Source organism: Populus nigra, chromosome 3 (genome assembly GCF_951802175.1).
Source record: "Populus nigra chromosome 3, ddPopNigr1.1, whole genome shotgun sequence".
Taxonomy (NCBI): Eukaryota; Viridiplantae; Streptophyta; class Magnoliopsida; order Malpighiales; family Salicaceae; genus Populus; species Populus nigra.
Genome location: NC_084854.1, coordinates 11,019,079 through 11,031,944, shown reverse-complemented (window position 1 = coordinate 11,031,944; position 12,866 = coordinate 11,019,079).

The following is a 12,866-nucleotide window of genomic DNA, read 5'->3' as shown; positions in this document are numbered from 1 at the left end:
CCCTGATCTTCTTGTTGGCTAGCTATATTTCAGGTTTGATTGTTAGATTAACATAACACAATTGGTGTGGCAAAAGTACACTAGACAAGGTGTAGTTCCTAGTGGATTGGAACTTTATAATTGTATCTTTGCGTTTAACTAAACCAACTTAATGAAGTGGTCTCGAGTGGTCAAATAGGTTTTTATACGGGATTCATTAGCTATTCTATAATTGATTAGGGGCTTATATTTTTTTTCACAGTAAAATAATCCTCAACGAAATAAAACCATTCAACTCCCTTATAAATGCTTTTTCGGAATTCCATTTCTTAAAGCACAATCACATTACCATGTTACCCTTGGATCCAAAATTTTTAATACAAGACTTGAAGGGCTTTTTGGTACTTTCATGTTTGTTTTCTCATTGTTCTTAATATCCAGGTGACTTACTCATTTGTGGAAATTACAAAAAAAATAAAATTTATCGAGGTCTCATTTCTCTAGGTGACAATTTTAGCATTGGTTTCATTTCTCCAAGTGACCTATCTATTTATAAAATACATAAAAGTTTTTCAAGATTGGTTTCATCTCTTTAGGTGACCTACTCATTTAAGAAAAATAAAAAGATTTTTCAACACTGGTTTCATTTCTTAGAGAAACCTACCCATTTGTGAAAAACATGAAAGTTTTTCAACATGGTTTTATTTTTCTAGGTGACTTACCCATTTGTGAATAACATGTAAGTTTTGCAACATTGGTCTCATATCTCTAATTGACCAACCCGTTTGTGAAAATTATTATCATTGGCCTCATTTCTCCAAGTGACATACTTATTTGTGAAAAACATGAAATTTTTTTAGCAATGATCTTATTTTTCCAGGTGACCTACTCGTTTGTAAAAAATACAAAGATTTTTCAACATTGATCTCTTTTCTGCAGGTGACCCACCTGTTTATGAAAAATATGAAGAGTTTTCAATATTAATTTCATTTTTTCAAGTGACCTACCCGTTTGAGAAAAACACAAAGACTTTTCAACATTTTTCTCATTTCTCTAGATGACCTATCTGTTTAGAAAAACATAAAAGTTTTTCATCATGGTCTCATTTTCCCAAGCGACCTACCTGTTTATGAAAAATACTGAGATTTTTCAACATCGTCACATTTCTCGAGGTGACCTACTCGTTTGTAAAAAATAAAAAGATTTTTCAACATTGGTCTTATTTATCTAGGTGACCTACTTGATAAGTACTTAAAAAATGCATTTTAAGGTTTTATATCATCATTTTATACTTAAAGTATAATTAAATTCCATAACTTAAGCACATTTTATAATAACAAGTTTGATAATATAAGATATCTTTAATTTATGGTAAATATTAGATTTTAAATGCAGGTTTGTAAAACAAGCATAACTTAAGACTGATTGATATGTTTAATTATTGAATTTGAGGTTTATGTGAAAAGATAAAAATAGGTGTAGGTTTAAAGAAGAAATCTTAATTGGGCTCGTTCTATTAAAACTAGAACACCATTCAATTTTAAGTCTATAATTGGAGCTATCGACCTCAGATTTAGATGTGGTTTAACTTGATGGAAAGATAAGATGGAGACATAAAACATTCATGAAGATCCCAAGACTCAATACTACCTTTTGTAAGTTCGACTCTTACCAACAAAAAGGAAGTTCGAATCTGTCATATAGCCTATACTAAGGGTGAGCAAAAAAACCGAACAACCGATTAAACCAAGAAAATAGAAAAAAATAACAAAAAAAACCGAACCGAAAAAAACCGAATTAACAGATTAAAAAATTACAAAAAAATTTCAGTTCGGTTCGATTCGGTTTCGGTTTCTAAAGTCTAAAACCGATTAAACTGAACCGAACTAAACCGGTTCAACCAAGCCAACACTTAAAAAAAGAAACGGGTATAAATAGCATGTTTTCCTAACCCTAAACCTAAATTAGCTTTCCTCTAAAAACAAACCTAGCCGCCCCCTCCCTTGCTCTTTGCATCTCTGCATCTCTTTATCTCTCCTTTTCATTTGCTCCCTGCATCTTTACTTTTTGATTCTCCTTCATGCTCTTTTATTTGTTAAGCTCTGCTCCAAGCTCCTCCTATTTGAAAGGCACACCACCCTCTTCACTTTTGTAATTTTACTTTTAATTGTTTTATTCCTCTTATAGGAGACATATTCCTCTTTATTTTTGCTTTAATTTTTTTTATCCTTCTTCTTTCTATTTCTCATATAATCCTATAATTATTGTATAATTTTTCATGCACATGTAACCAAAGAACATTATCATGTTGAACCAGTAAAAGGCTTTTATGTGCTCTCCTTGATGTTGGTATTGTGAGAACAAAAATTCAAAATCAAGTTTGGCACTCGATGGATGATGAACAGATGAGGATCTATGTAAACTATCTTTTGATCTTCCCTTTGTTTTTTTTTCTAGTCAAATGACCTCTGTTCTTTCCTTTTGTTTGTCATACATGCCCAACCATTTTAAGCAAAAGCCAAGATTTCTCAGAAAATAAGCACAGATCTGTGAAATTAAGAACAAATAATTCCTGAAAAAATATGGTCAGTGAAAAAACTCAGAATAAAAACTCAATTGAAATAATTTCGGTTTAAATTGGTTTGGAAGGGAAAAAAACCGAACTGAACAGAGTCGAATATGGTCGGTTCGAACCGGTTTTTGGTTCGGTTCGGTTCAAAAACTTGAAAAATAATAATTTCGGTTTGGTTAATTATTTTGGCCCAAAACCGGACCGAACTGGAAATACTCACCCTTAGCCTATACAATGTTCGGTTTTTAGCTCATATCTAGAGTTCTAGAAACCCAAATTATCTCATTCTTTTTGGTTTGGAACTATTAGACAAATATCTACAACTTTCATACAAACCATCTGTTCAGATTATAATGTTATAAATGATGTTTTATCTTGTCATCAAATCAATAGTTAGCCACTGTATCAATATTTCTAAATTTTAGCCTATAAAAGAACGTATTTTATATATATATATATATATTTATATATTTAGACATCTTGGTTTTAAGATCAAGATCCATACTCTTGTTTTGTTTATTTGTATTTTTATAATATTCAAGTTTTTTTTCATTTTATATTCTTATTAATCTATTGTCTATACTTAACATTTTATTTATTATACCTAGTTAATTTATATCATAGCTATGTTCTTATCATTTTTATTTATGTTTTTCTTCTTAATTATATTTAGTTAAGTTTATTTTTAGCAAGGTGAAAAGGTTACACTAATGGTGTAAGAATAAATATAGTACAAACTCAACATGAACTTTAATATTTAAATTGAAGAAAGTTTGCTTTTAACATTTGTTCTAATTGTTATCATAATAACTTATTACCCTCCTTGGTAAGTGGTAAGTCTTGATTCGTGGGTACAATCCTTAGCATAACAAATACTTGATTTCATGGTCTACCGTATTGAGAACTATCACTTATGTTATGAAAGGATTTTAATTTGTTGTTGACATAAGTTAGCACCATGAATACCTGACAACATTTACAAGCATTGACATTACTCAAATATAATTCTTGAAGATAATTAATATGATCATATTAATAACTTAAAATGAGCATTAATGATAAATCATATGATTAGAACCTTCTTTGTGTGTGGTTTTCAGTTAAGTAATATAAAGAGTTTGGACTATATTTATTTGAAATAATATTAGTTGATCCTCTAACCTTGACAATTGTTTTATATTTGTTAAATCTTTATATTAATATCACATCTTAAAGATCTCTTTAACTCTGTTTATTTCATTATTTGTTGTTTTGTATACTTAACCTCCTTATAGATTAACCCTGGTCTTATCGGGTTATTTATTACTTTGACACTCCTACACTTGGGATAAGATATCAATTATTTGATCAAGTCAAGTTTTTGGTGTCGTTGCTGGGAAGGTAAGGTAGTGTACAAACTATAAATTTTATTCTTTTTTTTTCTTTTCACCTTTCACTTTTATTTTTTATTTTTTGCATTTGCATAAAAGTTTGGTCACACATATTTGGTGATAAACTTTCTAGGAAATCATTTTTTTCTTTAGAAAACATGGTTGAAAATGTAAAAGGTCCATTGGCCTAACATACCTTAATTTTTAAAATAATAAAATCTTCAACCTTGTCTTTCTAAAAGTATTTATTACCCATGTTTGAGGTAAGTGCACTCATAGTGAGCCATCGCCTTGAACATTAAAAAATAATTATATTTTTCCTGAATTTTCAACAAAAATAAAAGTTTTCAAATCCAAATAATTTTTTTATTCATTGATGTCAGAGTTGGGAATACTAACTTGGAATGATATACACCAATACCAAAATTAGGAATATCATCTATATTATTCACTAATACTAGAGTCGGCGATATTCATATTCATCAATGCCATATTTGAAAATACTCTTAATATTGACTAACGTCAAAGTTAGAAATATTAGCAATATAATTAGAAATAACTTTTAGCTTGACATTTACTAGCATCAAAGTCAAGAATATCATACATTTTCTTCATGTAATACTTATTAATGCTTGAGTTGAAAGTATTTTTATTTAATATTTACCAACACTATAGTCAGGAATATTATAGGCAGGCCATCGATAACATAACATAATAGACCCTTAACAATTTCAAACAGAACTAGCAAGATAGCCTACCCCAAGTATGACAATTTAAGGATGATAATATCTTTCATTTAGTGTAATCAATCTCGTACCATAGGATTTGTGTTAACTAATTAGGGTCTCTGAATATCATAATAATTTGTGGTGACTCCTTAAACAAAACCTATCATCTCAATGAACAAGATGCCATATATCAATTTTTTATATTTTTTTAAGGTTGTCGTGATGTTGAGTAACGAAAGAATGACAATTTCACTAGGGATATTTTAGGATTAAACTTTGCTATTTATCTTTCAATTGCTATTTTGTTTGTTGTGTTTTTTTTTTACCTTTATAGCTTTAACATGCATTCCTATTTATATTTTCACGTAATATTTTTTGAGAGAGCATACACCTTAAACTTTAGGATATATGGAGATGAAACGGTACCCTAATGACTTTTTTCCTAGGTAAAATTCATCAAACCATGAAACTTAAGGTCACTAAGCATGTAAGAGACCATTAAAACCATATAGTAACATATCCTCTATACATATAATAGCTAAAACCTACCCGTATATTGTACCTTATGTAAATTACATCAAGGCAGACCCAACAGGTAGCACCCTAAATTTTAAGACTTTTTGGTGTCAAATGACTGTCACATAGATTCTACAAGAGTCTAAGATAATACAAGTTGATTGAGATGGACAAGGATCTTTTGTTGGCATGATAATGACACTAGGTTCTAAAATACATGAGTGTTGACCATTAGCACCCCTTGAAAGACAAACCTGTATTTAATTAATGTTTCTTTTCCTTTCCTTTTCGCATAAAATCATTATTCTTGTGCCTTATATTTATTCATTTTGTAAAAATTACTTGGAATGCACATACAGGAAAAATATAGGCCCTTTAAGATCCAAATCCCTTTTAGAATCCATCCAAAGAAATAAAAGCATATACATCATGATGAAGGAGATACCTACAACCATTTTACATGAAAAAGCCTAGCAAGCCCTCTTCATAAAGATACCATAAGATACTTCAAAGCATTCAATAGAAAACCTTATTTCGGGTACTAGATATAGAGAGTACCATCATCCTCTTCCCCTCAACATAAGAAATAAATAGTGCCTCTCTAGAGCTTCTATATGTTGAGAACCTGAAACAGTTGGCGCCAATCTTGAAGAGCCAAAAGTAAAAAAGATGAAAATAATTATAAAACTAGCCTTAACAATAGTAAGAAGTTAAAGAGATGATTTGCTAAGCCTGCTATATGAACAACAACATCTTCTTCAGAAACTACAAGATAAACTAAAGGCCTTTCAAGGGTTAAGATGGAATAGGATCATTAAATGATTGATATGGCACTATGAGAAGTCATGAGAAATGAACTACCAAAGGATTTCTTTGAGTCAATAACAGTGAGATGGTTGCAGACTCTTAAGAAAGTAGAAGGTATCTTTACCTGCAATTTTAGCAACAAATAATTATTGGAACAAGCCTTCATACCCAACTTTTTCATTGATAAGGAGCTGTTTTTTAAGCATCTAAATTATATAGGGGATTATGTGCTAAACTTATTTTTTATAAAATAATAATGCTTTCAGTACTTATACTTGTCACTATGTATTCTAACACAACTCAGGGCTGTTAATAGGGATACAAAAAAAGTTGGCTTGAGTAGCCCTCAAGCATAACTTACACTGGTATCTGTGTTATAAAAAATCTCTCCTAAAGGAACAAATCATGACATTCTCAAAAGACATCTTAGATTAACCTTTGCACTAAAAGCACAAAAGAACTTGGTTGATTTGGTGGAGACAATTATAGAAGTGGTATATGAAGCAATAAAAAATCTCTTGACACTATATAGGAAACATTCAAGAGTGTGTTAGAACTATTTATTTACCAAAAAATACTAGGGGAGAATCCTATAACCAAGTTGCATGAAATATGCAACAAGAAGAGTCTCAAAGTCGAATTTGAGGATTCTTGGGATGGAGGCTAGAATGTGAAAGTCCTTATCAATGGCCAATTTATAGGCAAATGAGACAATAACCTTAAGAAGGAAATTGCTCACAATAGGGCAGCTAGGAACACAATAGAGAAACTAAAAAAGACCTGGGGAGGTAAGGAGCATATATGACATATGCATGCAATATCAAACCTTTTTTAAAACTTGTTTATGTAATATGGGTTTTTAAGTTTTAGGGACTACATTACACTTTCATTTTCAATATCTTCGTCTATGTTATTATTATTTTGAAATGAAGAGATGTTATTATGAAAGTATCATTTGACATTTTATTTTTCCTCTTTACTCAAATTAATATAAAAATGGTTGAATTTCAAAATACATCAAGACGCTAAAAAGCACCTTCACCTATCCAAAAACACCATGACCAAATTAGTTTTATAAAAAAACCTTTTACTAAAACAATCCAAAAAATTCAAATATGTCTTTTGATTTTGAAAATAATTTGATGCTTTCCTTAAAACAATGTTCAGGCTTCTTGTATATAGGATGACAAACAAATAATTAATCAATTCTCACTTTAAGGTGACCAATAACCTGAATCAAAAAAGGAAATAAAAATTAAAAGAACCTTTAAGAACCTGTACACCATGTCTCTCGAGTTGTGTTTTAGCTGTATGTATAATGATATGTAATGGATTCAATATCCATAGACTTACGAAACATAATTCTTTGTAGGTACAATCTAACTACACTGAACAAGATCAAAATTTATCGGTTTTAACTACTTGCGCTTGATATGATGAAAGGTCATCTTTGTTTTTCCTTTCACATTCAAAATCAAATGAAACCCTTGTAGTCCCTTTTTGTACTTATGTGATTTTTTTTCCTTCATGAAAATCTTGACTAGGTCACACCCCATGCCGGGGGAAAGTTAAAAATCAAAAGGTTAAGAGGATACCAAGGAAAATCCAAATTGCAAAATAACCTACTTAAATACCCCGGGGGGCAAGTGAAAGATAAAAAAATTAAGAAAAACCATGAGATATCTGATATCAAAATAGCTAAAAAAAAATGTTGGGAGGCATGACCAAATCAAGAACAAAAAAATGATAAAGTCAGAACAAATGGTAAATCAAAGAAACATAATAAAAGAAAACTAAAAGATACAATCAGTCAAGCAATGATAGTGATTCTAAATTTTTAGAATCTTGAAACACTCTTTGAGCCTATGAATCATTTTGTTTCATAGCTACGATCTATAACCTGTATTATTTGCCTTTAAAAGTTCTTTCTAATCAAGTAAGCAAGCAACTTAGACTAATATGTAGCGCTCTCAAAACGCAAAAAATATTTTCATAAGAGCCGTGACATCACGGACAATCTATTTATTATTATTGTTATTGGTAAAATGAGTGTCTAACAAGCGATGAATTTCTTTCAACAAAACTTTAAGCTTTTACTTAAGCCTCTTGCTTTGAAACAAACAAAATATAGAAGGTCACATCATCATGTACCTTCATTAATATCAAATCACTATTTCCTTAAAAAGGTGACCCCTAAAGAATTGTAAAAAAAATTCAAAACAAATTGTTTTAAGTTTACATCAGGTTAATTTTTGTTTTTCAAATGAAATAAATTCATTTAATTTAGTGATAACCCAACTTAGAGCTAATATTTCATTCTCAACATATACCTTGTCAATTATCAACAAAATACCTCTTAGTATTGAACAACATGTTTTAGGTCTTCAACAAGAAAACTGTAAACTTCAAAAATACTTTCAAAATTCACATCTCTCTAATTTTATTTCAACAAATAGATTGGTCTGGATATGATTTTTAAAAGTTGGCAATTGGATCCTAAGGCAAGAAAGTCAATTATGAAAAAACAAGTGTTTATTAACCAATTAAACAAAGTTAATCGTCAGAAAATAAGTGTGCCTCCAAATGAATTAATTGAGTTAAAGGCATTCCAATTTAAAGAAATTAACATCATAAGATACACAATTCTAATATGTGAGTGATATAAAATGACTGATGATTGTATGTCTTTTAATTAGCTTGGGAAACCTGCTTCAAAACCCACTAATCAAGTAAGGATGAAAACAACTTGGTTGTAAATGGAAGAAGAAATATTCATTCACAAAGGTGATGCATGCATCCGTTTTCATGGCTATTAGAAAGATTAATATATAGATTATCTAGGAAATTCAGTTGGGAGACACCCATAAATCTTGAATGATAAGGGAGATACCTGTTGATAGTGTTGCCACATGATGCACACATCAAAATTAGTTGGGGATAATCTTACAATGAGATCATCTTGAAGATTTTTAGATCTTTTATAATCAGGTAGGTCACCTATTATAATGATACCACCATGAAAAACTTTCATGTTTTTTCACAATTGGGTAAGTCACCCGTTATAATGAGACTATCATGAAAAATCTTCATGTTTTTCACAACCGGGTAGGTCATCTGTTATAGTGAGATCATTTTAAAAGATTTTTAGATCTTTCATAATTAGGTAAGTCACCTATTATAATAAGACCATCTTGAAAACCTTTTATGATTTTTCAGAGAGGTAGGTCACCTGAGAAATGAGACAATTTTTAAAAAAATCTTTGAATTTTTCATGAAAAATAGGTAGGTCACTTAAAGAATGATAATTTTGAAGAAGTCTTTTAACTTTTCAGAAAAACATGTAAGTCACTTGAACAATGAGATCATTTTTAAAAAATATTTGATTTGTTAACAAAAATATTTTTTTTTCATAAAAACAAGCAGGTTGCTCGAAACAATTAGATAATTTTTGAAAAATGTCTAAATTTTTTAACAAAAAACAGGCAGATCGTCTGAAATAATTAGATCATTTTTGAAAAATATTTGATTTTTTCATAGGTCTCCTAAAATAATTAGACTATTTTTGAAAAACCTTTGAATTGTTCACAAAAATAGGTATGTCGCATGAAATAATTAGACCATTTTCTTTTTATAAAAAAACACAAAACATGCTGGTCACCTGAAATAATTAAATCATTTTTGAAAAATAATTGAATTTTCATAAAAATAGGCATGTCATCTGGAACAATTATATCATTTTTGAAAAATCTTTAAACTTTTCACAAAATAGATAGGTCACCTAGAGAATGAAACCATTAATGAAAAATCATGTGATTTTTGATGGTGTCGGATCACTCTGTTGAACTTAAATGTGTTGGATTCATTTCATTTCTAAAATATGATTTTTGAAAGTGTTGGAACCGTTTAAAAAAATAATGGAATTTTCCACCATGTTTTTTCTTTTTTTTTAAGAAAATAAATTTTTGAATTTCTACCATTTCAAAAAGAAAATCTCCATTTTTTTCTTTACAAGCTTACTATATAAAAGTATTTTTTTAAAAGTCTTTATACCATAAGTATTATCAAGATAGGGTAACTGTTATAATCTAATTTTCGGTTCCCCTAGAACGTTTCATGAAAATAAACTTTTTATATATTATAAATTACTCTAACCAAAGTACCAAGTGTATGAATAACTTTTGAAAGAGCTTATGGAATAAATTAGGAATTCATTTGAAGTTTATCAATACTTACCATCCTCAAATATATGGATAAAAAGAAGTGGTGAATCGTAACTTAGAGAATCTGCTATAAAGTTTAGCGGGAACAAGCCAAAGCAACATGACCTGACCTTGTCATAAGCTAATTTTGCCCATAACAAATCAAGGAATCAAAACACTAAGTTGAGTTCTTTTAAGATTGTGTGTGGACAAAACCCATTAAGTGTGTTAAGTTAATGTTTATTCTTTAAGTGTTTACGTTGAAGACATGAAAAATTAACTTTGTAGGTGCATGATTAGGTCAACCAAATTATTTCAAACACTAATGCAACGTAAAAAGCATAAACTTATAGCAAGAATGTCATTTATGAAGTTAGAGACTTATTATAGGCAATGCTTACTCTTGCAGGTCTTTTGTAAGAAAGTATATCAAGCTTAGAAAAATGAATATTAGTGTTGTTGAGGTGTTGTAAATGATCAATGACAATACATATAATTTTTTTTCCTAGTCATTTGAAAACCTGTAATGTTTTCAATTTGGAGAGAGCGAAATAGAGGGTTATGAATAGAAAAATGTGGATGTGTTATAGTTATACCATATAAAAAGCCTAGCAGAGAAACTATGGATTAGTGAGACATATTTAAGCCTAAAAAGAGGTTTGGTTATGCCAAATGACTTATCTGATATAAAAGCTTATAATTTTTTACATAATTGTTAGATTGTGCTCAATGTTTTCCAAAAACTTCTTCAAGCTCTACTCTATAGGATGGCTAGCTTGCTTTTCTAGTTCATATGTATGAAAAAGGCCTTCAAAAAAGATCTAGAAGAAATTATTTGATTTGATTTTATTATTTTTCTATTTAATTCTAGAATTTCAGGGATTATGGTTTTCCTTTTTTATAATCATTTTAGAACTATTTAAATGATGGTAATATGTTTAGAAGCAGTAGACCATTAGAATATATATTATTTAGTAACAAATAACAGTTAGGTTCTTGTTTTAGACCTTTTTTCTTAATTCTATCTTCCGTTGATTCCTAATCAGATTAAATTTGGCTACACGACAATTTAAAAACCTAAACTATTTGATTATGAGTCCATTATATACAAGATTTATTATCATCGATCAATGTTGGGATATTTTCCTTAACTCACATATGCATATATCTCGAACAATAACCCTGTATACTTTTGGTCCAGGTTGCAAAATAGGAGGTGAATTTCTTGATTTTCTAGATTGTTAAATTTATGTGTGAACAAATGTACATGCAACAATGTAGCTTAACCAGGCAGCTATAATCACATAATAGTTGTGAGTTTTTATTTCTTCTCTAGCTGCTTCCTCTGCAGGTAGATCCAACCAATAAACACCATCATTTGAAGTTTGAACCACCTTGAGGAAGGCTCGAGCCAGTCGATTCGATTGACACAGGTTTGGATTCTTCATCTTTGTTATATAGTAAAGCCCCATTTGCAAAATACCAACTTACTGATGAAGGGAGGGAGATATTCTTCATCAGGATGAAAATATACCCAAGGAGAGTACGCCTAGTTCATTATACATGTTAGACATTTTCAGTTTATTGAAAGCTATGATTTTTAACAGTAAGATTGTTTAATCAGCCCAAGTTCTAATACCAATTGAAAGTCTAGGTAAACCTAAAAGGAGGCAAATTGAGTTGCCGATTAAAAAGTTTTTTCTTAACTTAAAATAATATATATCATAATCTAGTGATCAGTACAAATAAAAGCTTAAAACAATAATACAAGCAAACTTAAACATGCATCTAAATAATCAACACATTAAGTGAGAAGATAGAGTTAAGAGAGTGTGCGCCAATATTTTTATAGAGGTTTAGAAAAATCACCTACTCCTTTGTTTGAACCATTGTTCAAGAGTTTACTATCACACTTGTATTTTTAAGGGCTAAAAATTAGAAAATCACCTACTCATTTGCTTTACCATCGTTCAAGATGTATCTAAATAACCTTCCACCTAATATTTTTAAGGGCTAAAGATTAGAAAACCTTTACTCTCCAGTTGTAGAGGGACAAGTACCAAACCATTTAAATAGCTTTTACAAGGTTTTTCCAAGTGTTTAAGTTGTCACTTATACTTTCCAAAATATTACTTTCTTAATAGAGTTTAATGGAATATAAATGGAACATATGGAGGAGTCTGTCAAAAACACTTCAACCTTGTTTTTTGATAAATCAAGGGTATAAAAAAGGTTGTAAAAGGTTGTATGAGAGTAAGAAAATGATAAAAATTTTAACTTTGATGTGCTTAATCATTTTATTGAAGAGAGGGATATTTATCAAGCTAAAAGATCAAACTTGTTGTTGGGCTCAACTTCCAAAACAAATTTGCCTGTTGAAGAATTAGCTAGACCATTGTCAAAATTGGTTAGACCATTTTAAAGAACTTGAACAAATTCTAGAATTTCAAAAAATTGGTTGAGCTATTTTAATAAACTAGTTAAACTATTTTGAGAAGTGGCATTATGTTTCTCTAAATTTAGATATTGGAACTTTTCTTTTGTTTTATGTGTTTTAGTCTTTTCTTGATTTTTTTTTTGTGTTGTTATGGGGTTTTGTTTTAGGTTATATAGGAGTGGAAACCTATTTCTAAACAAATTAAAAGTTATTTCGCAAACTCTCTTTACAAGATCTTGATCTTTGTTGAAAGTTGTT